This window comes from Triticum aestivum, chromosome 5B (genome assembly GCF_018294505.1).
Source record: "Triticum aestivum cultivar Chinese Spring chromosome 5B, IWGSC CS RefSeq v2.1, whole genome shotgun sequence".
Lineage (NCBI taxonomy): Eukaryota > Viridiplantae > Streptophyta > Magnoliopsida > Poales > Poaceae > Triticum > Triticum aestivum.
In genome coordinates, this window is record NC_057807.1 from 230,422,954 (window position 1) to 230,449,594 (window position 26,641).

A 26,641-nucleotide genomic window follows, 5' to 3' on the forward strand; every position below is an offset into this window, starting at 1 on the left:
ACACACACCCATGTAGGTGGGAGGCATGTACGAAGAGAAGAGGTGCGCGCATGGCGCGCATACTCCCATCTCTTTCCCAATCACACCTGCGCGGGTACACGGTGGAGCTCATTTCTGTACGAAAAGGCAGCCCATGTGGTAATTTGACACGTGTACTGGTTGTTCACTTGATGGAGGGAGGATCGTCTACCACGGGGGAACAAACAAATTGCGACTTGACGTGTTATGTTAAAAAAGAGGCAAACAATGTGGGGCCTACCTTAGAGACAAGGCTCTATACACTGGAGTACTTTTTATGTGTCCCGTCAACTCGTAGAATGAGGAGAAGCTTGCTTAGTACGCCTCTCCCCCGCCCACGGGCGCGGTGGCTCGCAGGATGAGGTGAAGCTTGCCTACTAGTACGCCTTACACCCGCTCCCTCGCCCACGCGCGCGGTGGCTCACAGGACGAGGAGAAAATTTTACTACTCCCTCCATTTACTACCTTGGTTAGAGAGATTATCATATTGTTTGGAATATATGTCCTTTAGTACTCCCTCCATTTACTTATACAAGGCCAGTATAAAAAAATACATTTTGCATATAGACTCATAGAGACTTATTTTAGAGTATAGATTTACTCATTTTGCTCTGTATCTAGTCCATACTGAAACGGACATAATAGTACGCACTCTCCCTCGCCCATTGACCCTCGCCCATGTGGTGGACGTGCATCAATTCATTCGGTCTCGTATAGCCAGAGCGATATATACTGCAGTACCATTATTGCTCGACTTCCCGAAGAGGCGAAGAGCCAATTGCAACGTTAATATTTTGGAGATGCCAAGCACAAGGTTTATAGGAGAACGAGTAGTAGGTGCCGTGTCAATTATAAATAAAGTTTTTTTTCTTCAGTGGCACGTACACAATATAAATATGTTCGTATGGAGAGAAAAGGAAACCGATCCACTATATACATAGTCAGGACGAGCCTACACAGTTGCTTTCTGGGGTTGCTCTCTTCACACTCTCTCACACAAAATGACTGTGGCCACATCTCTAACATCCTGGCAGATCACGTCCGTCGGGGGAAGGGGTGGACGCTTAGTGTAGATGCGGTCGCCGTCGCCGACGACAAAAACCCACTGTCGGCACGGCCCGATCAGGGGTCCCAGCCGTTCTCTCTCACAAAGCCGGTGAGGTTGCCTTTGTCCCTTGCTCACTACCATGACGTGGGCAGTTGCTACCTCCCGCCGCCCTCCTCTAGGTTGAGCTACGTCTCAACATCCCTCAGGTACAACTCCCTTTACAGTCGGCTTGCACCACTACTCCAGCTGCCCACATCACTCCATGTGGATTTTTCTCTACTTCTTTTCCCCGCACATACCTCTACTGGCTTCTACGTACTGTATTTGTGATGATTTTATGTCTCATCAACTAGTCCCAGTAATCTTATTCTAATCATGCTTCTTCAATTTCTTTGCCACAGGGGTGCTCATCTCAATTTTGGTGAAACTGCACAAAATGATCCGATGGTCAAAGGGTTGCAAACTTCATTTCTTGGGAAGCTCCAACGTTTCCCGCAAATTAATGCCTGGTTAGGGTTTACGGTTCAACGGCTAGGGACTACATGGATGGTTTTTTTCTTTAGCTATCTCTGTTCCAAAATAAGTGTCAACTTTAGTAGTAGTACAACTTTGTACTAAAGTTTGCATAAAGTTGAGACACTTATTTTGGAACGGAGGGAGTACATATTGGCTATGATCTGTCAATCATTGAGATGCAATAGCATGCATGTTAGTCTCCTTTATATTTGATGAAATGTTGGAATGGGCAACCTTGGACACAAGATACATGAAACAGAAGCTGCAAGCTTCATAGCATTGTACAAACTTATCTTGCTGATAAATTATAGTACGTACTATAGTAGTACTCTGTAAAGAGTTAGGTGTCGCATGGTGTCCAGAAAATATGGTTATAGTGTGAGGTGGGCCATGTAATCACTGAGCCTGCGTGTTTTCACTGCTCTCGCACTCCTCCGCTGTAAGAATGGAGAAAATTGTAATCTAGTAGTACCTCCTTTCGCCGAAAGCGTGGGACATCCAGCAGTCCTACCACCTCAGTAATAATGACCAATGAGCCATCAAATCACATAGACCCAGCAGTAAGTTGGACGGATGGAGCAACCATCACTCTTGAATCTGCTTCTCCCTTCAACGCAAGCGCTAGTGAGAGGTTGCATCCGCTCTGCCCGAGCATGACTGCTGGGACCCACCAGCTACATCTTCGCATGCAAGGAAGTGCCTAACAGTCGGGACCCACCTAGTCGAAGCGTACGTAGCATTGTCATTCTGATTGCGAACATGTATGTACATAGTGCTCGATGTAGAGGCGCACATGTGCCGTAGTAGAGGCACGCACGTGTCGTAGTAGAGGCACACATATAGCATGTACATGTACGTACAGCGGCCAGGGTGCAACAAAGAAAATACGGCCACGTACGTACATATGGGCGGGGTCTCGAACACTTGCTCGCGCATATGTACGGCCAGGGCTCATGTACATGGCTGGGTCGGAATGGAGAAACTGCGTCGTCATCGTGTTCATGGGGAGCCAACCGGCTGGGTCAGAACGGAATCCGTCGTCGTGTTCATCGGGAGGGCTTGGACGGAACAGCCGATCAAAATGTGGCCTGGCATACCGCAGAATGGAGGAAACGACCTTGTGTTCGACCGACCACGGTCAAAACGGGATCCTGTTCATTGGGAGGGGTCTGGCGTACCGCAAAACGGAGGAAACGGACTCTGTTGGACCTTCTACGATCGAAATGGGGTCCTGTTGATCGGGAGGGGTGTGGCATACCGCAAAACGGAGGAAACGGACTTGTGTTGGAGCGCTACGGTCGAAACGGGGGTCCTGTTCATCTGGAGGGGTGTGGTGTACCGCAAAACGGGACTCCAGGGGATACTGTTCATCTCTGCCGTCGACCTCCTCTAGCCTCCATGGGCTACTGTTCATCCACCGTCGACCTCCTCCAGCCTCCACCTGCGATTGTTCATCCACGGGCTCCTATTCATCCAGCCTCCACCATGCGTTCCTCCACCGGCTACTATTCAACCAGCCCTCTCCAGTGGTCCTATTCAACCACCCCTCCACGGGCTACTATTCATCCAGCCCTCCACCGGCTACTGTTCAACCAGCCCTCCACGGGGTCCTGTTCATCCACGCCCAACCGGCTCGATCGATCGGGGTCATGTTCATCCAACGCCCACCGGGAACTGTTCATCCAACCCCCCCCCCCCCAACAACGCTCACTGTTCGTCCAGAGGCAACATCGATCAGCTTTAGTTAGCAGCAGTAGCGAAGGAATCGCTCGATTGGGTTCAGTTAACAGCCATCGATCGATCGCTCGGGTTCAGTAATGCATAGCCTGCAGTGCAATCGCTCGGGTTCAATAGGCGTACGCATCGCTCGGGTTCAGTTAGAGCCCAACACCTTGCACCCACGCGCGTGCGTGTACGAGAGAAACACGCAAACCTCCGTGCATTGCTCGGCCCCGACCACCCACCGTAACCGGGAACACCCCGATATTTTCCTCGCCCTCGCTTCTACCACGGTTGACGGCCCAAAGAATGTCATGCAGTTGTGTCTCCGGACCGCCCAAGATGAAAAGCCCATTTTCTATCATGATTTTTTGTCATAGAAGTAGGAGCCCACCACATCTATGATGATACCGGGTTTTGTCACAATTATCATCATAGAAGTGTCATAAGTATGGCAGAAGAAAAAAATCATTTGACCCAAAATGTCACAGATGTGTCCTTTTTTGTAGTGATACCACGTGGCAATCGTCATCAAAGATCGTGGTCCTAACTTGGGAAGGAAACCCCAAATTTTGGATGGATTTCGTCAAAATGATTTAAGTTCGAAGCGAACCTTTAAAGTGGCCAAGGACACCAGATAAAGTTTCGTTACCAGATGAAATTTGAGCATTCATAACGGTACAACATAGACTAGAAGAGATAGAATAGAAGGAAAACAGGGTCCTAGGCATTTCACTCAGACAAAGAAACACAAACATCCAAACGAAAAGCTATGGTGAACTACTTTCGGACTAACACAAAATCCTTCATCCGAAAGAAAAATTGTGGTGGTGTGACCCACCGTATAAGAACTGTATGACCCTGAGATTCGCACAATTATTGTGGCGCCCGGTTAGACTAGTTCTTTGTTAATGTATTCACTCTCAGAATGAAAATTTCACTTTGTTGAAATTTTCAAACTCTTCAAGTGTTGTGCACCCATTCCTTCTAAGATGTGGAAGTGATGGTACGGGTTCCGAGTCCAGCTTACTACATGTTTGCGGAATCTAGGATATTTAGCTCACACCGTAACACACATAATCTTTTCTCATCAAGGGGCTTGGTGAAGATGTCAGCGAGATTATCTTCGGTATTGACGTGACTGATAACAATATCTCCTCGAGCAACATGATCGCGAATGAAATGATGTCTGATGGCAATATGCTTGGTGCAAGAGTGCTGCACTGGATTATGTGTAATTTTGATTGCACTCCCATTGTCGCAATATAGAGGAATATTCTTGACCTTGATGCCATAATCCTTCAGAGTATGCTTCATCCACAATAACTGAGTGCAACACGCGCCAAAAGGAATATATTCGGCCTCAACCGTAGAGAGAGAGGCACAATTTTGCTTCCTTGACAACCAACATACCAATGATCTACCTAGGAAATGACATGTCCTCGAAGTAGATTTCCTATCACCCGGGTCACCTCCGTAATCTGATCTCAATATCCAACGAGATCAAACTGTGCTCCCTTAGGATACCATAAACCTAAGGTGGGGGTGTGAGCCAAATATCTCAGAATACGCTTGACCACTTGGTGATGCGATTATTTTGGTGCGGCTTGATAGCGGGCACACATACAAACACTCAACATAATATCAGGTCTAGATGTACATAGGTAGAGTAAAGAACCAATCATCAAATGATAAGATTTCTGATCGTAATCCTTACCGTACACATTTGCATCCAGCTTACCATTCGTTGGCATTGGAGTTTTGTAGCCCTTTAGTTGCAATGCGCATTTTAAACTTATTTAGACAGTCTCTCAGATATTTATCCTAAGATATGAAAATTCCGTTGTACTGTTGACATATTTGCAGTCCTCGAAAGAACTTAAGTTCACCCATCATAGACATTTGATATTTCTCGGACATCATTCGCCCGAACTCCATGCTGCAAGCATTGTTAGTACAACCAAAAATAATACCATCCACATAAATTTGACACACAAAAAGATCACCGTCAATAGCACGTGTGAAAAGAGGGGAATCAGTGGATCCTGGATTGGACCCTTGTCGACCAAAAACCTCTTCAAGGTGTCATACCAAGTTTGAGGGGCTTGCTTCAACCCATATAGAGCCTTTTTCAGCCTGAAAACTTTCTTAGGAAACTAAGGGTTTTCAAAGCCAGGTGGCTGCCTAACATATACTTCCTCATCAATTTCACCATTGAGGAAAGCACTTTTCACATCCATTTGATAAAGCGGAATATCATTGTAGTTTGCATAAGCGAGAATAATACAAATTGCCTCAAGGCGAGCAACCGAAGCATAAGTTTCACCAAAATCAATACCTTCCACCTGTGTATACCCTTGAGCGACAAGACGTGCTTTGTTTCTCACAACAATGCCATTTTCATCTTGCTTATTTCCGAAGATCCATTTTGTGCTGATGATATTGTGCTTCTTAGGATTTGGTTTGTCAACCAATTCCCATACATCATTCAATTTGAATTTCACCAACTCTTCTTGCATAGCATTCATCCAATCGGGGTCATTCATGGCTTCCTCATACTTGGTAGGTTCTGCCAATGAGACAAAGGAGAAACTGCCCCAATAGTTAGCCAAACGAGTGCGAGAGCGAGTTGTGGGGCGATAACCTAGATTCTCGAGATCTTCAATAATTAGTATAGTGTCAACTCGATTAGCCACTCAACAGGTGAGGATTTTCATCTTAATGATCATTTTCATTTTCCTCAGCATCAGTATCGGCATTAGCATTTGTGTCGCCATTTTCATCAGGATTGCCATTGAGATTGGCACTTGCATTCTAGTTGCCATTTGTGTTTGGAGTGGCATTTTCTTCGGCAGTGGCTTGGCATGTTTTGCTTCGAGTCATGGGGTCATCATCATCGGAAGAGTCGGGTACATTTCCTTCAACTGGCTTGACGCTCCCAATGGCCATTTGTCGAATAGCATCCGAAATTGGTGGTTCATCTATCACATTAGGCAGGTGCTCCTTTTTGGGAGCCGTTATATTCATCAAACTGCACATTCATAGTTTCCATAACTTTCCCGTGGTGAGAGTTATAGACACAATACGTATGCGAGTTCGAGCCATAACCAAGAAGAAAACCTTCATGTGCCTTAGGTGCAAACTTGGAATTATGATTCATGTCATGAATGTAGCAAGGTGCACCAAAAAGAGGCAAGAAACATTCGGTTTCTTGCCAGTGATGAGCTCATATGAAGTTTTCTTAAGGAATTTGTGAAGATAAACGTGATTCACAACATGACAAGCAGTGTTAATAGCATCAGCCCAGAAGCGAATAGTAGTTTTATACTCATTGATCATTGTTCTCGCCATTTCAATGAGAAATCTATTCTTTCGTTCAGCAACTCCATTTCGTTGGGGAGTGTATGCGGCAAAGAACTCATGAGTTATACCATTTTCCTTGGGAAAATTTTCAATATGAGTATTTTTTTAACTCAGTACCATTGTCATTTCTGACATGCTTAATTCACACGTCGTATTCATTATGGGCCTTCTTGGCTAAACTTTTGAAGATGTCTTGGGTGCAGGTTTTGTCTTCGAGAAAGAATACCCAAGTGTAACAAGAGAAATCATCAACCATAACCACACCATAATGGCTGCCACCAAAACTTGCATAGTTTTGAGGTCCGAATAAATCCATATGAAGAATTTCTAGAGATGTTGTAATGGTCATGACTATTTTTGAAGAATGATGCTTCTTGGCCAATTTACTGGCCTCACATGCAGAACATAGACGATCCTTGTTGAACTTTACATCAGGAATGCCACGAAGATGATTTTTCCTCACTAGAGTCTGCAAATTTCTCATACCTGCATGACCAAGTCTTCAGTGCCACAGCCAACCTTCCATTGCTTTTGCAAGCAAACAAGTTTGGACTGAGGGACCCTTAGAGAAATCCACAATATATAAATCACCCTTTCTTTTCCCTCAAAAATGAAGGAATTGTCAGAGGCCATAAAGACATTTGGATATAGAAAATAGAACTAGCATGCCTAGATCACAAAGCTTGCCAACTGACATGAGATCGAATCCAAGAGATTGAACAAGTAAAACATCATCAATGCTCTTGTTTTTGGATATAGTAATTTTACCTAACCCAATTACCTTTCCTTTGTTGTTGTCACCAAAAGTGATATATATACTTCAGAGATGAAGCAGTTAAGTGGGTCAACAAACAACGACTTGTCTCCAGTCATATGACTAGTGCATCCACTATCCATTATCCATTCGGTACACCCGGAGACATAGTCCTTCATAACAACTAGGCTTTCTTAACCACCCACATCTTTGTAGGTGGCTTCGAAATAGTATAGTGAACAAGATATGATTTCTTTCGGTAACCATAATTGTTACTTGAAGCAGTGCGAGCATAATTGTAAGAATAGGCATTAAAATTCTTTCCAGGTGAATCAGTATAGTGGTTGAATGAGGTATGCATGTACTCATTCTGTCAAACTTTTTCAAGAAAGTAACGAGCATTTTGTGCCTGCATGGTTAGTAACATAGTAATAGGCAATGTTTCCATAGTTTTCTTGGGCACCCATATAGCTTTCTTTGGGGGCCCATTCCTGCTGTTTGGTCCAACATAGCGAGCAACAAGCTCACCATATTGGTTTTTGAACAACTTATAATTGTCCAGAGAATCATCAAGAGAGTATTCAGGGATAGGTGAGTCATATCCCGGAAGCAAAGCTGGGTTGAGCATTTTGCTCTTGGCAGGCACACACACGGCGCGAGGAGATTGATAAGGTTCCCAGTAGGTGCCATTTTCATTCAGTTTCCTTTCAAAACCGATACCTTCTTTCCTGGGATTTTTTGTGAAGAATAGATTTCTTCAGAACATCACAAAGGGTTTGATGCCCTTTGAGGGACTTGAACATTCCTGTCTGAATAAGATCCTTCAACCTACCATTCTCATCAGACACAGAATCGTTTTCCTCGACATAGGAGTTGGCATTCACAAAAGATTCAGCATGTGATCCAGCATTGCTAGATTCAAGGCATTTTAAGCAAGGTGGAACAAACACTTCAGACTTTTCTTCGAGTTGTTGGGTGAGAAGAGAATTTTCTCTGATCAAATCCTCATGAGCCTCTCTAATGACTTGAGTTCATGTTTCCTTTTCAGGTAATCATAGGTCAATCTCTCGTGGTCGGCCGAGAGAAAATCAGGACGATTTGATAGTTCTTCCATTTGTGACAAGAGAGTGAAATGATCTTCCGTCAACGACTGATTTTTCTCCATATCCTCAACCAACAACCCTTCCAATTTTGCTGAGGGTTTTTTCAATTTTCTCAAGAGAGTTTTGTTGTATAATAGCAATTTTGATCAGTTTAGCATGGTCGTCCTCATCTGAGGAATATTGATCACTGGAGTGAACATTGTGATGTTTGGAGGATACCTTTTCTTTCGATGCTTTGGCCATGAAGCACTAGGAAGGAGATTCATCATCATTTGGATGATTCTCGAAGAAGTTTGATGCAGGGGTGGAGGCACATGCTATACCAGCCATGCTGGAATCAGAATCCTCATTGGATTCATCAACTTCTTTGGAGTCAAATGACTCTTCTTCATTAGAATCCATCTCCTTGCCGATGTACGCCTTGGCCTTCTAAGAGGTATTCTTGTGGTTGGCGGAGGACTTGGAAGGATTCCTTGAGGAAGATCTTCATGAAGACTTGGAGGTGGAGATGTTCTTCTTGTTGAAGAACTTCTTTGTTTTCTTCTCATCGTCCGAGCCGTAGTTCTTGCTCTTGCTTTTGCTATGCTTGTTTCCTGAATCATATCTTCCACTGGCATGGATTTTAGCTTCCCAGAGAAGCAGTCTGAGATGAAATGTCCTGGCTTTTTGCAATTGAAGCAGGTGTAATCTCCAATGGGTTTTGATGAAGATTTTGAACTGCCAGAGTTGCTGGATCCTTTCTTATGGAACTGGTTCTTCCTCTGAAGGTGCTGGAATATTTTTGTGATCAATGCGAGATCTTTGCTGATCCTTTCTGGGTCATCAAAATCTTCTTCGGCATTTCCTTCTGAGGAAGAATCAGTCAAGGCCTTGAGAGCATGGCTTTTGCGGTGACTTGAACCATAGAGAACTCTGTTCTCTTCTTCTTGTTCCTCGTGGGTGTTTAGCCTTTCCATGATATCGGTAGAGTCGAGAACTTTGAGATCAGCTTGTTCCCAATCATCAGAAACCAGTGTGTCGAATGAGCTGTCAAGTGATCGGAGCAGTTTCTTCACAACTTTGTGATCAGTGATGTCTTTGGCGCTGAGACCTTGTAGCTCGTTTGTGATGTCACTCAGTCAATTGAAAGTTTGCTAAGAGCTTTCATTTCAAATGCACTTTAACCGATTGAACTTTGCTCGAAGAGTATCAATGCGAGTTTTTTCTGAGTTGAAACACCCTCATTTATGTTTTCGAGAATATCCCACATTTCCTTCGAAGTTTCACACTGACTATAGCGAAGAAATTGAGCATGAGAGAGATGGCCACCAATTTCATCTTTAGCTTGAGTGACCATCTGAATGAGTTTCTTCTCTTGGTCAGTGGGGGCCTGGGGTATTTCAACCGTGAATCCAAACTTGCCCGACATTCCTCATATCATCATCAATAGATCAGGGACGGATCTTCATCTTATCTTTCTAGAAGGGATAGTCCGTCCCATCGAAGATGGGAATCTTGAGATGCGACTTGTAGCTCACCGAAAACATACTTAAACTCCAAGGTAGTTAGACCAAAATGAGCAAAGTCAAGGAGTCTGATACCAATTGTAGGAACGAAGTATGTCTACCAGAGGTGGGTGAATGGGAGTTTTAAAATTTCTTTGGAAATATCAAAACTCTCAGAACCCAGCAGCGGAGCAAATGAAAAGACAGTCATAATGAGCGAACATAAACTATCAAATAGGAAACTAAAGGCAAGGATCGATACAAATCACATGATTGAAAAAGGTTGAATGTAAAGAGGAGTGTCGGTGTCAAAACCAGTGGATCTCGGGTAGGGGGTCCCGAACTGTGCGTCTAAGGCTAATGGTAACAGGAGGCGTGGGACATGATGTTTACCCAGGTTCGGGCCCTCTCTATGGAGGTAATACCCTACTTCCTGCTTGATTGATCTTGATGATATGAGTATTACAAGAGTTGATCTACCACGAGATCATAGAGGCTAAACCCTAGAAGCTTCCTATGATTTTGATTGTTGTTGTCCTACGGACTAAACCCTCTAGTTTATATAGACACCGGAGGGGGCTAGGGTTACAAGAGTCGGTTACAGAGAAGGGAATCTACATATCCAAATTGCCAAGCTTGCCTTCCATGCAAAGGAGAGTCCCACCCGGACATGGGACGAAGTCTTCAATCTTGTATCTTCATAGTCCAAAGGTCCGGCATAAGCATATAGTCTGGCTGTCCGACGACCCCCTAATCCAGGACTTCCTCAGTAGCCCTTGAACCAAGCTTCAATGACGATGAGTCCTGCGCGCAGATTGTCTTCAACATTGCAAGGCGGGTTCCTTCTCCGAATACTCCAAAGTACATCTTGAACACAAGAATCGTGTCCGGCTCTGCAAAACAAATTCCACATACCACCGCAGGGAGTACAATATTCCACGAGTCTATTTTTCTGACAACTTTTCCATAGCATGGCATCACGCCGTGGCCTGGTCATTATTCAAACCGTTTTCTCAACCTGCTACTACACATCTCGCGAGGCGGCTTTATTGGCACATCTTGTCGAAGCAGAGATCGTGTCCCCTTATCACGGGATTCTCATCAATACAGGCGTGGGTAACCCAACCACGCCATTAGCACGGCGCTTGGGGAATAAGCGAGTTTCTAGGGCAAGTGGGGACGCGCATTATCCCTGTTGCCTTTATAAGGAGACAAGGATTCCCCTTTTTTCACCCATGCCTTCTTCTTCCTCTGCTTATCCATTCTCGAGCTCCAATGCCCAAGCTTTCACCTTCTCCGCAAAAACATTCCGAACATGTCCAGAGCGGGAGGCAAGTGGATGGCCTCCTCCGTTAAGAAGGAGGACATCAAGAAGCTCCGGGAGGCCGGATACTTGTCCAAAGACACCGCGCATCGGCTTCAGGCCGAAGGGCAGATCAAGCCTACCCCGAAACCCCAGGAAAGGGTAGTATTCCTCTCCCACTTCATCCGTGGGCTGGGATTCCCCCTCCACCCGTTCGTCTGCGGACTAATGTTCTACTACGGGCTGGACTTCCATGATTTGGCCCCCAACTCCATCTTCAACATCTCGATGTTTATCGTCGTGTGCGAGGCCTTCCTCCGCATCCCACCCCACTTCGGTCTATGGCTGAAGACCTTCAACGTGAAGCCAAAGGTGGTGAGCGGCCAATAAGCGGAGTGTGGAGGTGCCATGGTGGGAAAGATTCCCAATGTCTCCTGGCCCGAAGGCTCCTTTGTGGAGATTGTGAAGGAATGGCAATCGGGGTGGTTCTACATCACTGAGCCGCGCGACGCCAACTGGGTGGCGACCCTCGAATTCCGATCCGGCGTCCCCATGCGTCTCACCTCCTGGCAAGAGAAGGGCGTAGCCTGGGGCTCAGCGGAATAACTGACTGGACTTCAGACATGCATCCAAAATATGATAAGCAAGAAAATCAAGCTCGTCAACATGGTCCAAGTTATGTTCCTCCGCCGGATTCTTCCGTGTCAGAGACGGATTTGCAATCTGTGGGAGTTCGACCCAGCCGAACACCAGACGCTGCGAGAGCTCTTCGGCACGACACACGAAGACGCCTGGAAGGTGCTCTTCAAGGCCAACGAGGTACCACCACCCACAAATGAAGATCGCGGGCTTAGCGCAAAACGCCGAGCCAATCTGGTAAGTTTTCATATTTGCAAGATATGCCTTTTACTAGCACATCCGCGGGAGGAATCTAAGCCTCCATGCCAATCTTACAGGCATGGGTAGCGATAGCGGAGCATTTTAACTGTCCGGCTCCGCTACCTGAAGATCCAGAATCGCCTATTCTAACGAAGATGTTGTTTCAGGCGCCCTATGAGGTTCTGGAGAAGAAGGCCAAGAAGACGGCGGCAGGGACCAGAGATGGTCTTCGGCGCAAGGTTGCATCGGACATGATGTTCGAAGACACCGAGACGCACTCCTCCACCGAAGACGAGGAGGAGGAGGAAATCCATCCCCCCCTACTGGGGGGAGAAGAAGAGGAAGGCTGCCACGCATGGGGAGGCCGAGGTGTCCAAGAAGGGAAAACCCTTCCTTCCGGACCATTCCACCGCAGCCACCAACAGCCGCGAGGAGTGGGAACCCAGGCTCAAGCCCCTGGCTAAGTCATAAGTATCCGGACACAATAGTATTTCCGGTATGTTTGCTTTATCGCTTCTTAACGTGCCAGACATGCACCTGCAGTCCGGCCAAATCCAACATCGGGATATCCTCCTCTTTGGAGGGATCGTTGGACTCGTTGGCGATGAACAACGAGTCTCTTCCGACAGCCTCCTCCCCCAAGGCCACGGATGACACCGAGGTGTTGTCTCGAAGGATACCAGGCCAAGGGGAGACAGTTGCGGAGACGCCTCCAGGCGAAACCCCATTTGCCGGACACATGGGGGGAAAGGCCCCCACAGACTCCGATAATGGGGGCCGCAGCCAGTTTGGCCCCCAACCGAATACAGCTCCGGAAACCCAAGTGGTTCCGGATTCAGACAGGTAGCCTCTTCCTAAGGAGGGTGAGCCGCCTGTACCGATGACCTCTGTCCATCCAGAGGCACCGGACAGCTTGCTGGAAATGCTTCGCGACGCTTCCACTCATGAAGAACACCGTACTCTTATGAGTACGGTGATTGAGAAGGTCCGATCCGCCAAAAGCGGATTGACCGAAGCCTGTGCTAGCCTTCTAACAGGCTTTGAGGTAAGTAATAGAATCGTGAGAGAATATCACAGTGCAGACAGTATCCCCTGATGCTCTGTTTGGTATTCGGAAAGAGAAGCCGAATAGAGGATCAAATAATATTCGCAGGAGTCTAACATAAGATGTTTATGTAAATAAGCAGGCGTCACCACTGGTTGCTGCTGCTCGCACTGCGGAGGTCTCTAGACTAAAGTAGGACCTGGAGCGGACCGAGGGAGAGCTCGTCCTCGTAAAGAGGCAGCTGGAGGAAAGTCAAGGTACGTAATACCCTACTTTTATACTTATGAAGGATAAATGGTTTCTGCTGATAAAAGCGTCATGAACTTTTATAGGGGCCATGACCGAAGTGGCGGCCCTTAAGAAGGCGCTGGCCGAGGCCGAAGACAAAGCGGCCAAGGAACGCGCCGCGTGCGAGAAGCAAGAGGCTCGGGTCAGCGAGGTCCAACAAGAGCTCCAGGATTTCGTTCAGAAGTATGAGTCCTTTGAGCGTGACTCTAGGACTCAAGAGTCCGAGCTTACCAAGGTGCTCCAGAGCGCACAAGACGCCAGAGCCAAAGCCTAGAAGGCCCTCCAGGAGATCCAGGCGGCCAAGAAGATTGCGGCGGGTAAGGCATTTGTTATGCAAAGCAAGCATGTGAAGGAGACATTCTTTTTACTTACCCCAATTTGGAGTTCTCCAGGAGCATTTGCAGATCTGCTATGCAGCATATCAGATGCCGCAGAGTCTACCGAGCCGAAGAAGGGTGCTCAACGGAGAAGTTGTTCTGGTCTCAATATCTTGGGACAGAACATCCGATGCCCTTGAGCGACTAGCTGAAGCAACTGGTCAAGCTACACAAGGCAGCCGAACTAGCCCTGAAGGACCTCATAGTCCGGCTATGGCCTGCCGAGCCTATGCCCAGCAGCTACTTCGGTCTCGTGAAGCTGTTTGTGAGTGCCTGCCCACGACTTGAAGTCATAAAGCGGTCGGTTTGCATTGAAGGTGCACGGATGGCCTTTGCCCATGCAAAGATGCATTGGGCAAAGATGGACGCCACGGCGCTGATGACCGAGGGGCCACCAAAGGGCAAGGAGCACCGCCGACCCAAACAATATTATGACAGTGTCCTGAAGGGATCCCGCCTTGTGGCGGAGCAATGTACAAAGGATGTAATCTTTGAATGAATGCATTAATATTATCATGTAATATGAAACAAGTTCATTTGCGCAATATAATGCTTGTTGATTTAAAATTTTACCTCGTGTGCGGCTGTCTATAAAATCTGAGGGTTGGCCAGTGGTCGGCTTCTGCCCCCATGTAACTAGTACAGGGGTGTTCGGGATAAATCTAAACATTCTTTATCCAAGTTTTTTGTCCTTTAAGGAGGTGTCTAGCGCAACGAACAAGGCAATCGTACTATACAGCTTTATCACCCTCACTTAGCCATAGGAGTTCTATAATTTTAAATTTTGGCGTAGCCCCTGGTATTCGGAAGGCCGAACTTGGGGCGCTATACATGCCTAAATCGGACAAAGACCGATTCCTCACATAAAACAAAAAAATCTTTAAGGATTTGAAACCTCCCGAACAGTGACCAACTCTCGCCGCATCATGACAGACAGTTTTTGGCTTTCTCTACTGAGGTGCTCGTCCAGAAGAACCGGGACACAATCGCAGTAGTTCGCCCTTTACTACCCTAGCCGATATAGTGGAACGTAGGGTAGCAAGCACAAGAGCTGGACAACCCAACTATTGACCCAAGACATGATTCGGAGCTGATGCATATAATGCTATAAGTTTGGGTTGCCGCACTGTTGGAAGTGTTCGGACTTTCTTGTCGTGTTATGGGGTACACTGAAGCCCCTGGCGAACTGAACGTACCAAAATGTACGGGTGCGATTTGTAATAAACAGTCAAGGAAAAAATGAAGTAATAAGCTGACGCTGCAAATATTTTCCATTGTTATTTGAATAATACATCAAGGCGTATGTATACAAGTAGTGCGATAAGCAAATAGGGAAATTTTACACGCCCTAACCAAGGGTGAGCTGCATGTGGGTATGTAAAACAGGTATAGCGATCGTTAGCAGAGACCACCTGGGTATTCCCTTGTACGTCAAAGCTCCTTGCTTCCTTGGTGTATCTGTCCCATCATGGGTCCGATGATCAGGTTATCGGAAGAGCCTCAAGAAGAGAATAACCTGAAAGAAAGAAAAGGGTGAAGGTATGCGGATCCCGGGGCGGTTGAGCCGCATTGTGGACCGCAGTCTAGTTGTGCCTCTGTCTATGCCCATGGTATTTTAAGTGCGTAATTATGTACATGCGGCACGAATTTCACCGCTTGATTGGGACTAGGACGGAGTCCGAATTTCTAGGTGAGCTCTGGACGGCCAGACGATCCTGTTGCAGAGTAGTTCGGACTCGCTTGACGGTGTCCGTGGGCTTTATTACTGAATTGAGGGTCTGCCTAAGGGGGCTGCTCTGTACTTCTGCTACAAGGGCCGCGGTGTGCTCCTCCGTACCGAGGGAGTGCTCTGTATTTCCATTGACTGTTATAACACCGCGAGGTCCAGGCATCTTGAGCTTGAGGTAGGCATAGTGTGGCACCGCATTGAATCGAGTGAATGCGGTTCGTCCGAGCAGTGCGTGATAACCACTTCGGAAGTTGACGATATCGAAGATTAACTCCTCGCTTCGAAAGTTGTCCGGGGATTCGAAGACCACTTCCAGTGTGATTGAGCCTGTACAACAGGCCTCTACACCTGGTATCACACCCTTGAGGGTGGTTTTGGTGGGTTTGATCCTTGAAGGATCGATACCCATTTTGCGCACTATATCCTGATAAAGCAGGTTCAGGCTGCTACCACTGTCCATGAGGACTCGTGTGAGGTGGAATCTGTCAATGGTAGGGTCAAGGACCAGTGCGGCTGAGCCGCCATGACGAATACTGGTCGGATGGTCCCTGCGATCAAAGGTGATCGGACAGGATGACCATGGGTTGAACTTTGGGGCGACTGGCTCCATCGTGTATACGTCCCTTAGTGCGCGCTTCCACTCCCGCTTGGGAATATGGGTGGCGTATATCATATTTACCATTTTTACTTGGGGGGGGGGGATTTCTTCTGTCCCCCTGTGTTCGCTGGCCGGGGCTACTCGTCGTCATCACTGTGCGACCCCTTTTCCTTGTTTTCGGACTTTAGTTTGCCGGCCTGTTTAAATACCCAACATTCTTTGTTGGTATGGTTAGCTGGTTTATCAGGGGTGCCGTGGATTTGACATGGACGATCGAGTATGCGGTCCAGACTCGACGGGACTGGGCTGTTTCTTTTAAATGGCTTTTTCCATTGAGCGGGCTTGGAGCCACTGAATCCGACATTGACGACCGTGTCTTCGGCGTTATCGCCATTATTGCGACGCTTGTGTCTGTTGCGTCGGGGCTTGCCGTTGTCATCTCTGGATGCAGAAGTTCCAGGCTTGCTTGAGGCGCTGTTGCTACGAGCCAACCAGCTATCCTCGCCCACACAAAAGCGGGTCATAAGTGTCGTAAGGGCTGCCATGGACTTCGGCTTCTCTTGGCCGAGGTGTCGGGCGAGCCACTCGTCATGGATGTTATGCTTAAAGGCCGCTAGGGCTTTGGCATCCGGATAGTCAACGATTTGGTTCTTTTTAGTTAAGAACCGAGTCCAGAATTTCCTGGCTGACTCTCCGGGCTGTTGGGTTATGTGACTTAAGTCATCAGCGTCCGGTGGTCGCACATAAGTGCCCTGAAAGTTGTCAAGGAATGCATCTTCCAGGTTTTCCCAACTGCCAATGGAGTTTCCCGGCAGACTATTCAGCCAGTGCCGAGCTGGTCCCTTGAGTTTTAGTGGGAGGTACTTGATGGCATGGAGATCATCGCCGCGGGCCATGTGAATGGGGAGAAGCAAATCTTCAATCCATACCGTGTGGCCTATTGTCCCATCATATGGTTCGATGTTTACGGGTTTAAACTCTTCTGGGAATTCATGCTCCATTACTTCGTCGGTGAAGCATAGGGGGTGTGCGGTGCCTCTATGTCGGGCTACATCGCGACGCAGTTTGGATGGATCTAGTCTACTGTATTCGGCCGGGACGGATTTGTATTTAGTATATCCGGCGTGGCGGTCATCATCATGCATTGGGGCGCGCCCCCGCAATCCATAGATCGATCTTGACTGTCCTGCTTTGTGTTCCAATTCGTCTCGCATGTCATGCATGTAGCACCGGGCCTTCGTGTTGTTATTTGTTTGGCGACGGGGTGCAGGCTGGTGTTCGGACTGATATGCCGCTTTGTCTCGGCCACGAGGTGGTCGGTCAATTGCATCCTACGCTGGTAGTATAGGCTCTAGTGCCTCGTCCTCGAATTGAGGTAACAACCTGCGCCTCAGGTAACTTTTGGTTGGGCGCTCGAGTCTGTATTCCTCAGCCGCCAGGACCTCAGTCCATCTATCATTGAGCAGATCTTGATAAGCTTGAAGCTGCTGCTATTTTTTCTTCAGGCTCTTTGTAGTGGCTATAAGCCGTCGTTTGAAGCGCTCCTGCTCGACGGGATCCTCAGGCACGGTAAATTCTTCGTCGCCGAGGCTCATCTCGTCTTCGGAGAGGGGCATGTAATTTTCATCCTCTGAGTCTTCATTCATGGCCTGTTCATCGGGGCTAGCTTGCCCGTCCTCCCGTACGGCCTGTTCGAAGCTTGGCTGGGCGAGATTGTTTTCGTCTTCGGCATCATTCGGAGTGCTATTATCTCTTGTGCCGGTATTGCTGTTTCTACCCTGGCGTGGTTTAGAGCGGCGCCGCTGACATCGGCGCTTCGGTTGTTTCTCAAGAGGATTATCCTCCGTTGCATCCTTTTGATGCTCGCCATTGTTTTCTTTGGGTTTGTCCACCATATATATGTCATATGATGAGGTGGTTGTTCAGTGCCCTGTGGGCGGTGGTTCCTGTTCTTCTTCGGCATCGTCATCCATATTGTCGATGTCTTTGGAGTCGAAATCAAACATGTCGGTTAAGTCATCGACAGTGGCTATTAAGTGGGTGGTGGGTGGGTAACGAATTCCTTCGCCGTCCGCTTCCCACTCAAGCCGGCCATAGTTTGGCCAAAAGTCTCCTGACAAGGAGAGCGATTTTAATGAGTTTAGCACGTCTCCCAAGGGCGAGTGCTGAAAGATGTCCGTGGAGTTGAACTCCAAGATCGGTGCCTAGTTAGATCCGGTGGGTGCGGATATAGGCGGTTCGGAGCCTATGGCCGAAAATGAGTCCAAGGGTCCGATGACACAGACCTCATTGGAAGTGAGATCTATGTTCAGCTCTATCGCTGTTGAGTGTGCGGCTTCCGTGGCGTGGTCCATCCTCCCGTCGTCGGACAGCATGATCTGCACTCGATCTAAAGCCAGGGCAGCTGCAGGTGAGATCTCTTGAACACCGTCCGAAGGCAGATCTAGGTCATGCTCATCGTGGCTATAGGGTGCACCTGTCATGGGCTCAAATCTGCCGAAGATCAAGTCTCCGCGGATGTCGGCAGTGTAGTTCATGCTTCCAAACCTGACTTGATGGCTAGGGGCATAGTTATCGATCTGCTCCAGTTGGCCAAGCAAGCTGGCCCGCAGTGCGAAGCCGCCGAATACGAAGATCTGTCCGGGGAGGTAAACCTCACCCTGGATCGCGTCGTTGTATATGATTGAAGGAGCCATCAAGCCTTATGGTGATGACACAGTGGAACTCTCGATGAAAGCACCAATGTCGGTGTCAAAACCGGCTGATCTCGGATAGGGGGTCACGAACTGTGCGTCTAAGGCTAATGGTAACAAGAGGCGGGGGACACGATGTTTACCCTACTTCCTGCTTGATTAATCTTGATGATATGAGTATTACAAGAGTTGATCTACCACGAGATCGTAGAGGCTAAACCCTAGAATCTGCCTATGATTATGATTGTTGTTATCCTACGGACTAAACCCTCCGGTTTATATAGACACCGTAGGGGGCTAGGGTTACCCAGAGTCGGTTACAGACAAGGGAATCTACATATCCGAATTGCCAAGCTTGCCTTCCTCGCAAAGGAGAGTCCCACCCGGACACGGGATGGAGTCTTCAATCTTGTATCTTCATAGTCCAACAGTCCAGCATAAGCATATAGTTCGGCTATCAGAGGACCCCCTAATCTAGGACTCCCTCAAGGAGGGATAGAGGTAACCAGTGATGCTCGATAGCGACAAGGAATTTGGTAGACCAGTTCATCCTTCTGCACAAGGACTACATTTGGTTGGAGGGGTTGTGATTTCACACAGAACATAAACTCTCTTCGCCCTATTCTCCTCAACAATTGGTTCATCAACCAATGCCGATCACTCATGGTAGATACTTGAGGCGATCTCTGAACCTTTACAGACTTCTTCTTGGAGAACCATGATAACCCACAAGTATAGGGGATCAATTGTAGCCTCTTTCGATAAGTAAGAGTGTCGAACCCAACGGGGAGCTAAAGGTAGAACAAATATTCCCTCAAGTTCTATCGACCACCGATACAACTCTATGCACGCTTGACGTTTGCTTTACCTTGAACAAGTATGAAACTGGAAGTACTTTGTAGGTGTTGTTGGATTGGTTTGCAAGATAATAAAGAGCACGTAAATAAAAAGTAGGGGTTGTTTAGATAAAGAAGCAATAAAGTAAATATAGCGAGTGTGGAAAAGTGCTGGTAGGAGTTGTGAAATTGTCTTTAAGCAATTGACTACTTTACTAGACCGATAGCAAGTTTTATGTGGGAGAGGCATAAGCTAACATACTTTCTCTTCTTGGATCATATGCACTTATCATTGAAACTCTAGCAAGCATCCGCAACTACTAAAGATCATTACGGTAAAACCCAACCATAGCATTAAAGTATCAAGTCCTCTTTATTCCCATACGCCATGACCCACTTATCCGTGTTTGTGTTTCAGTCACTCACGCAACACAGACAATAAGCAAACCATGAACATATTGCAACACCCTACAGCGGGAATCCCTCACGCTTGCGCGACACAGAGAGCACCATAGGACAGCAACATAACCACAAGAAAATTAAACCAATCATAGCAATTCACCAATTACTGATAGGACAATGAAAATCTACTCAGACATCATAGGATGGCAACACATCATTGGATAATAATATGAAGAATAAAGCACCATGTTCAAGTAGAGGGTACATAGGGTTATGGGAGAGTGGACCGCTGAATATATATGGGGGAAGGTGATGGAGATGTTGGTGAAGATGGCAGAGGTGTTGGTGTACATCGCGGTGATGATGATTGCCCCCGAGGTGTTCCGGCGCCACCAGAAGCGAGGGGGAGAGAGCCCCCCCCCCCTTCTTCTTCTTCTTCTTCTTCCTTGACCTTCTCCCTAGATGGGAGAAGGGTTTCCCCTCTGGTCCATGGTCTCCATGGCGTGGGAGGGGCGAGAGCCCCTCCGAGATTGGATCTATCTCTCTGTTTCTGTGTTCCCTTCTTTTGCTCGGTGGATCCAGGATAAGATGGAAATATCCTGACAGTGCAGAGATACTGGCTTTGGTTAAAGTCTCGGAATTGCTCTTCGACCGTGTACTCGGGATACCAGCGGTATCCAGCCTCAGTCATTACCCTGACCAACTTGGCAGTATGGCCGGGTACATCTAGACATCGAGTCAGGCGAACCACTTGATTGAGGTCGCGAGTGGCCATCTGAAAGCACAATCATAATGCAAGGGCATTAGAATTTCTAGCAAATTTTCGGCAGCATAACAGCTGTAAATGCTCAAAAAGGATTTTGAGACATTTGACAAAGGATTTCGTACACACTCAATATCATCATATCAAAGTTCTGAAACCATTCTAGCAACATAATGTGGTAGTAGAACTGAACTAGGCTTGTATCCATCACACTTATAAGGTACTACTGATTAGTAACACGTGATCCTGATAGAGAGAATAGATCCTAATTCCTTAACCCCCGGTGGAAGAATGGAATGACTCAGATCAGAATGTCATAAGATAAAGGAGTAAAAAGAGCCTTACGTTCCAACCCACAAACAATTCCCCTACATATAACTAAAGAATTTCTAGACTCAACATCGACCAGTTTGGCTTGGAGAACCTACAGGCAGTCCGGCTCTGATGCCAACACTGTCAGGACCCTGACTCGATGTCACATCGATCTAGCCGGTAACACCTCATATCACTTTGCGGCCTCACGCACGGTATTCCCACGGGTGTCGCCTTACCTTTGCCCGGGACCGTTTGCGCCTTTTGGCTCACGTATATGATAGTGTCGCTAGCATCCATATGATAAAGAGCCCGGGCTGACATGACTAGTCGTAAACCCAAAGTGGCACAGACTTACAGGGACAGGCATCCATGACCCAGCTCCGAACGTGTCGGTCATCAGCAAATGGGTCCGGGCTGTAGCATTGGGCTAGCAGGACTCCGGTAAACCGGGCTGTAGCGGGCTAACAGGACTCCGGTACTCAAAGCGTGACATTTCCCCGAAGGGACAGACACAGGAACGAAGAAGGACACATGCCGGCCAGCCTGAGTGTTCCAGAGCAGTAGCAAGCTACCATGGCTCAGCGGTAACACTAGGAGACATTTCCCGGTAAGAGAGGCTACTAAAGATAAACAACTAGATAGTCAGATCCCGCACATACCAAGCATTTCAATCATACACACAATATGCTCGATATGTGCAAATACAACGAAGCATCACAACATGACTCTACGACACAAGTACTTTATTTAAGGCTCAGGGAGCCATACATAACATACACAAAGGTACGGGTCTCACAACCCAACATACAAGTCATACGGTCATACAAACCAGCAGCGGAAGTACATTGTCTGAGTACAGACAACTAGTAAAATAAAAGAGGCTTGGAAAGCCTAGCTATACTACGTGGTCCATCACAAGCTCAGGGTCACCACCTGGGTCCTTAGCCTACTCGTTGATGTCAACGTCTACATAGAACCCATCAGAAGGGGTTGCAGCGTCTTCTGTAAAAATGTAGATTATAGCAACATGAGTACAAAGGTACTCAGCAAGACTTACATCAGATCCTACATACATGCATATTATCAAGAAGGGTTGGTGGAGTTATTGCAGCAAGCCAGCTTTGACTCTTGGCTAGACTATCCTACGATACTCCAACTTGAAATGGTTTTGCGCACACGAGTCCACTACTCACCACTTCAATACACTACCGAGGGTCCACCTCCGTCTTCCTACGGAAGGGCCATCCTCGGTACTCACACTTATCTTGAGGCTTTTAGTAGTTTCCATTTACTTGTCTATGAACTGTATCGGCAACCAAGTAGTCCTTTACCGCGGACGCGGCTATTCGAATAGATCATGTTAACCCTGCAGGGGTGTACTTCTTCATACACGCTCTCACCACTTACTGTCGTTTACACGACATGTACTCGGCAACCTTCAAGCGGAAGCCCAACGTGGGTGTCGGCCACGACCTACCTAATCACCTAAGCCTCCAGTCCAGGTTTATCGCCTATTCAGGTTCCATCCGCAGGGAGTCCGGCCGAGGTTTCCCATACGGCCCCGAACGATGTGAACAGGGTTCCCGAGATACCTAACGGGTATTCGGTACACCCGGCCACGTACCTACCGCATCACAGCCCACCCCTACGGTCAGCGCTGTCCACGGCCTCCAGTAGGCTACAAACACCAGAAACTACTTGCAACTCCTGGACGGAGAACTAGGGTGAATAAGACGCCGAGAGGGTCCATTGGTTTCGGGCCCAATGCATGGTAGTAGCTGATTCTTAAATCACACATACAGATCTCAGTGCTTAAGGTCGGCTTCAATGAAACAACCCACCATGTACTCCTACATGGCCTCTCATCGATACCTTTACCAAATCGTGTTCACCACACCACTCTCATTACCGACATAATCATTTCACTCTAGCCCATCACCCAGATGAACCAGACCTGACACGACTCTAAGCATAGCAGGCATAGCAAGGTAGGAACAACACATACATATGGCTCAATCAACTCCTACACATGCTAGTGGGTTTCATCTAGTTACTGTGGCAATGACAGGTCATGCAGAGGAAAAGGGTTCAACTACCGTAGCACACAGCAGTTTGAAACGCGTTGTCTTAATGCAGTAAAAGAGAGCAGGAGCGAGAACATGGGATTGTATCGATATGATCAAATGGTTGGTTGCTTGCCTGATGGTTCGATGCACGGATATGATTCTTCGTTAGGGTAATCACGGTACTCCTCGGGGGCAGAACCTGTCGCAAGGACATCGATACACAAGCATCACCAAACAATGTGCAACAATATGATGCATGCATGAAACATGGCAATATGAGTGTGTTGGGCTAATGCAACTAAAACCAGAAGGGTTTGAACAAATTTGAATGAAAGATTCAAATTTCAAACTCAAACATGGCCTCTTAAAGTGCTTTTCCTTGTTCTGCTTGAAACATCAATTTAACTTGTTTGATCATGCATGAAAATAGTACAGATGGATAGATTGGATTTTTTTGATCATTTTTCATATATAATTTGTCCAATTTGGAGTTACAGAATAAAAGTTATGAATTTTTGAAGTTTAAATAACATTCTGGAATTTCCTGATTTAAATTAAATCCAGAAATTATAATTATTGCGCCAGCATGACGTCAGCATGACGTCAGTGGTCAACTGCGGCTGTCTGGAGTCAAACCTGACGTGTGGGGCCACACGTCAGTGACAGGGGGGTTTAACAGGTTTAAATTAATCCTAATTAGGGATTAGTGGCACTGGGGCCCACTGGTCAGTGTCAGGGGTTAACTAACAGTGGTTAGCACTAATCCTAATTAGCTACAGGGCTGGGCCCACCTGTCAGGGACTCAGGGGGTGTCCTGCCGTGGTCAAAGTGGGTCAAACCCACCGGCGACGTGACGCCGGCGAGGCCCGAGACGGCGGCGCGACGCGGGATCGCGCTACAGGGCACGGGCAAGGCCGTGCTTGGGCTCGTTGGAGAGCCCTTGCTCCCGCGCATCGAACGGTGGCTGTGGCTGGGCCTGGGGTGGCCGGAGTCGACGGCGGCGAGCTCGGCTGCGGCCGCCGGAGTTCGGGTGCGGTCGGGATCGGTGTTGCAGAGGGTTTGGGGAGGCGTTAGTGTGTGCTGCGTGATCCTAGTGAGGTGTGGAGCACGATAGTGTGCTCGGTTGGGTGCTACGGTGACCGTGGCCACGACGGCGACATCGCCGGCGGCGTGGAGCTCTCGGCCAAGGTGGGGCTAGGGCCTAGAGGTCGAAAAAGACCAGGGGAGAAGGGGGAAACGATCCGGGGGCTCACCGCGGAGCTGCAGGGATGGTTAGCGGGCTCGGGGACGCGCTGGAGACGACGAATTCGACGGCGACGATGGTCGGAGCCCGAAGAGGGGAACGGCGACGTGGCGGCGATGCAGGGCTTCCGGGGACCCGTGGAGCGGTGGGGAGGAAGAGGGGGTCGAGGCGGAGCTCCTGAGCTAGTCGGGGGAGCGAGGGGTGGCCGGAGACGGCTGCTATGGCGAACGGCGGCGACGGTGGTGTTCGGCCGTGTGAGAGAGAGAGCGAGGGAGAGGAGGGAAGAGCCGGGGGAGAGTGAGAGAGAGCAGGGGGGATCGGGACGGCCTGCGGGAGTCGTCCACGCGGCCAGGAGGTCGTCGGCAAGCAGGAGGTGGCCGCGCGGCCGTGCGCGTGCGAGCACGCAGCAGCTTCGGGGCGAGGGGAGGAAGACGACGGAGGGCTGCAGTGGTGGGCTGGGCCGCCTGCTGGCTGGGCCGGCCAGCTGGCTGGGCTGCACAGGGAGGAGCCCAGGTAAGCTTCTCCCTTTTAAATATTTTCTGTTTTTTAATTTCTGACATTTGTTTTGATTTAAATAAAATATTAAATCATTTTATTTCCTTATGCCAATTTTTGCAGGAGCTAGATATATTATTCCAGAGCTCCTTTATAAATGGCATAATATTTGGACATATATTAATATATATAATTAATATATTTCCAATGCAAATATTTATGCATTAATTCCAAATGCCCAAAATAAATACCTATGAGCTCTTAAAAATATTGGTTTGATTTTTATCTCTGTCCAATATTTTCAGAGAGCAACATGAGCATTTTCTTGGACCCTTTTGGAGAAATTTTTATTTGGGTCATTTTCAAAAAGATTCTGAGGGTTTCACAGATCCCCATTTCAAGTTTCTGATGAAAGAGTAAACATGATGCAACACTCTAATGCATGGTTAACTAGGATGTGACAACTCACCCCCACTCAAAAGAATCTCGTCCCGAGATTTGGGTTCCTCCGGGAAGAAGGCGGGATACTCGAGTCGAAGACGATCCTCCCTTTCCCAAGTTGCTTCATCCTCAGAATGGTGCGACCATTGAACTTTGAGAAACTTGATATTATGACGTCGGGTGGTACGTTCGGCTTGATCGAGGATACGAATGGGGTACTCTCGATATGTAAGATTATCTTGGAGATCAAGCGTTTCGTGGTCCACTCCACGGATAGGATCCGAGAAGCAACGCCTGAGTTGAGAAACGTGGAAGACATCGTGGACCCTGGAGAGGTGCGGAGGTAGTTCCAATTGGTAGGCAACTTCCCCTCGTTTGGCGAGAATGCGAAACGGTCCAATGTAACGAGGAGCCAATTTGCCTTTGATACCGAAACGATGGGTTCCCTTCAGAGGGGTGACCCGAAGGTAAGCCTTCTCGTCAACCTCGAAAGTCATAGCCTTATGTTTTCGGTCATATTGACTCTTTTGACGAGATTGAGCTGTTTTCAACTTTTCACGAACGATACGAACTTGTTCTTCTGCTTCCTGAATCATATCCGGGCCAAAGAATTGTCTTTCCCCGGTCTCTGACCAGTTAAGGGGTGTTCGACATCGTCGTCCATAAAGAACTTCAAAAGGGGCTTTACCCAAGCTAGATTGATAGCTGTTGTTGTAAGCGAATTCGGCAAATGGAAGGCACTTCTCCCAGTCCATTCCGAATGAGATAACAGAGGCTCGAAGCATGTCTTCTAGAATCTGATTGACGCGTTCCACTTGACCACTTGACTGAGGGTGGAAAGCGGTGCTAAAGGAGAGACGGGTTCCCATAGCATTTTGGAAACTTTCCCAAAATCGAGAGGTGAAAAGACTTCCTCGATCCGAGTTAATTTCCAAAGGAACACCATGGAGGGACACTATTCGGGAAATGTATAAGTCTGCCAGCTGGCTAGCGGTTATATTCTCACGAACAGGTAAGAAATGGGCTACTTTGGAAAGACGATCGACCACGACGAAGATAGCATTATTCCCTCTCTTGGTCCTGGGAAAACCGGTAATGAAATCCATACCAATTTTATCCCATTTCCATTCAGGAATAGCTAAGGGTTGAAGGGTGCCAGCAGG